This window comes from Coptis chinensis, chromosome 6 (genome assembly GCF_015680905.1).
Source record: "Coptis chinensis isolate HL-2020 chromosome 6, ASM1568090v1, whole genome shotgun sequence".
Taxonomy (NCBI): domain Eukaryota; kingdom Viridiplantae; phylum Streptophyta; class Magnoliopsida; order Ranunculales; family Ranunculaceae; genus Coptis; species Coptis chinensis.
The window spans coordinates 46,346,798-46,350,015 of NC_141461.1; the positions used below are offsets into that span (position 1 = coordinate 46,346,798).

At 36.0% G+C, this 3,218-nt stretch overlaps 1 pseudogene; it reads right to left on the minus strand.

Annotated features, from left to right (window-relative positions):
• Positions 1-1,936: 1,936 nt before the first annotated feature.
• Positions 1,937-2,941, minus strand: LOC147493253 (ADP/ATP translocase 1, mitochondrial-like; annotated as a pseudogene).
• Between the last annotated feature and the right edge of the window lie 277 nt (positions 2,942-3,218).

Sequence of the window (3,218 nt, forward strand, 5' to 3'; positions counted from 1 at the left end):
GGCAGTTGCCAGGAAAGGATGCCCTAAGATGATCGGGATAGAGTCGTTAGCGACTTCTGTATCGAGGATGACAAAATCAGCCGGATAGTAGAAATCCTGAACTTTTACCAGCACATTTTCGACCACACCCTTAGGATACTTAATAGACCGATCAGCTAATTACAACGTCATTTTAGTGGGTTGCATCTCGTCTAGACCTATTTGTCTATATAAATAAAACGGGAGTAAGTTAACACTAGCCCCCAGGTCTAATAACGCGGTCGTCGTATAGGAATCTCCCATCTACAACAAAAAAGCTCATCTGCAGTGCCATATACCATTGCAGAAAGTCATGAAAAGTGTTGCAATAGACCAATTGCAATGCCAAACAGGGCGTCGCAAAGGTGTTGCTAAAAAGTGGGTCACAAAAGCTAAATTGCAACGCAAAATAGGGCGTTGCAAAAGATTTCAATTTTTTGCAACGCCATTAGTCGTTGCTACTACTTTATCCTTGATGCTATTTCTTTTTTTCAAATTTAATTGATTTTGAAAATATTTCAACTTTTAGCAACGACTGGCGTTGCAAAAGATAACTTGTAACAACACATCACGCGTGGCAAAAGGTGTACCTTTAGCTACACTTTGAGGCATTGCAAATAGGATTAGCTACACTTTGTTCGTTGCAAAAGGTTCAAGTTATTAGTTGCATCTAGAGCGTTGCAAAAATAGTATAGTTGCAAAAGAGTGTTTTTAGCCGCATTAGACATCTCGCGTTTTTTGCACAATTTTGATTCTTTTTTATTTGCAAATTATGCCAAATGCTGCTTACGTAGATAAATACAACAACCCCATATCAATTCACAATGACCATAACAAAATATAATAATTTCATTAGATAAGATCATCCATTGCAAAAGTATTTCACACAACCATAGAGGTCTTTGCCAATACACCGTCTTACAAAATTTCCACAACTATCAACTTATTTGGGGAAATTTCTTCAAAACTAGAACTTAGCAAAATCAACAAATGTATATATTCTTCGAATTTGATCCAAGCTATCCAAGCTAGTGTTCTTCATTAATTATATGGTGCGCATCCGATTGACAATCTAGCACCTAAAAAAAAGAAAATAATTAAAGACAGTAAAGCTAAAAAGCACTAAAGTATGCAATGCAAAAATATTTTCAACAAGTCAAACCTATGGACTTAGGAAGCGGCAACGCAACTACAACAACCCATCACAATTGGCCTACCCTTGTGCTAAACTGCATTGATGCCACAAAAATACCAACTTAGAAATTTAGAAGTATCACGAGAAGTCAAAACAAAAGTGCACCGTACCATGTGAGTCCAAGGTCTATGTCATAGGAAGAGAAAACTCACAACAAAAAAATTTCAAACCGAACAATATGAAAAATCTATCCACCTCTCAAAACAAGTCCCTCCCTATTCCAAGTAAATCCCTACAACCAGAAAACAGTTGGAACATGGAATCTTTAATGAAAAGGTTAGCCACTAGAACAACTTATACAAACTGAAGAACTACAAATGTGCCTAACTATAACAAATACTCTCAAACTACTAACAAATCTACAATGAGCAGAGCAAATCATTACAATAAATTAGTTACAGTAACTACTTACTTGTCCTTGAATATTTATTTAATTTCCAACGTGTAAGTAAGAAAATGAAGCATAACAAGTAGAGGTAAATAATTCCCTATACAAGAATACAATATGGCAGACCGCAAATTATTACTTAAAGTCCTTTTTATTAAAGGGGCAACAAAAAAGGAAAATTATCTGAAGAAAATGTGGGGAAAACTAGCTTGAATCTCACTATGATAACTTGTTTCGAATAGGAAGGTTACTTCAAATCATCCAAGATATGGAAAATCTTCAACGATCACAATGAAAACAGAGAAATGTGTCTAAGAAAAAAAGAAAGCCCCAATTTAATATCCATATTTCTTCCCAAACATGATCACCTGTAACTTGTCGTACCCAACAAGGACACCAGCACCTGCAACAGCATGAAGAATATTTGCACCAGCACTCTTAAACAAAGATTTAGCTCTCTCGTTCTTTAGGATCTGGGAAAATGCATTCATGGAGCTCTTGTACTTAATAGGTTCACCAGAGGTCATCATCATTCTTCTATGAATAGTGTCAATTGGATAAGAGGCAAGGTCAACTCCATTTGTGATCACCCAACCTAGAGTGAAACTTGCAAAGAAACTATCCTGGAATTATAGAAAGGTACATACATGAACAAGAGTTTAGTGTTTTGCAACGATTTCACATTCTATTCTTTTGCATACATAAACACATTATGCCCATTCACCAACCATGAAACTACTCGAGAACTGCAATTCTCACTAATAATCAAATCATTAGTACGACGTGACTAGAATTCTAGAAAGAATTAAACCAGTATAGCAACCTACATTTTTCCAGTAAGAAGTATAGGCTTGAGAGAATCATACATTACAAAGTAAAGACCTTGATAGACTATAATACCAACACATTAGATATTGAATCCACAGTACAGTCCTGTAATACCATCTATCTTCATAGTTTTTTTATATACATCTACCAAACCATTAAATTGTTTCTCTCCTCCTTTCTTTGTTGCCTACGCATCATTGACTAGACGAGTCTGAGCATAGTCTAGAGAATAAACAAATTAAAGAGAAGAAGCACCAGCTGCACCTCTAGATCCCAAGTTTCCAACAAACCGTTTCCAGTAGCCATCTTTGTCCTTTTTGAACTTAAACATACGTTTAAAGTAATCCTTAAAAGCAAAATTCAGAGCCTGTTACAGGATACATGTAACATTTCAGTTTGGTACATCAATCGAAATCCTAGTCTAACTTATGAATTTGAAGTGATAGTAACGAATAGAGATTGACCTGTGTAGGGAAGTAACGAATTACATTTGCTGTGTTCCCTCTCCACATTGTGACAAATCCTTCATCCTTGATTGTTCAACCAAAGCAATCTCCAATTCCCTTTTAGGATTCTGAGAGCCTTCTAGCCTTGAGCATCTAATCCTGATTCTAGATTAAGACCTTTACTCGTTCAATGGGAGCATCAATGGTTTTAAAGACATCGGCTGAAACTCTACCCATAAGGAAATCAACCAGGAAATTACTAGAATTCTAAAATCAATTAAGCCAAGGAAAACCAACTTGAAAAATCGAAGTTTTGCCGACAGTGGAGGATTAACCCAAAAGT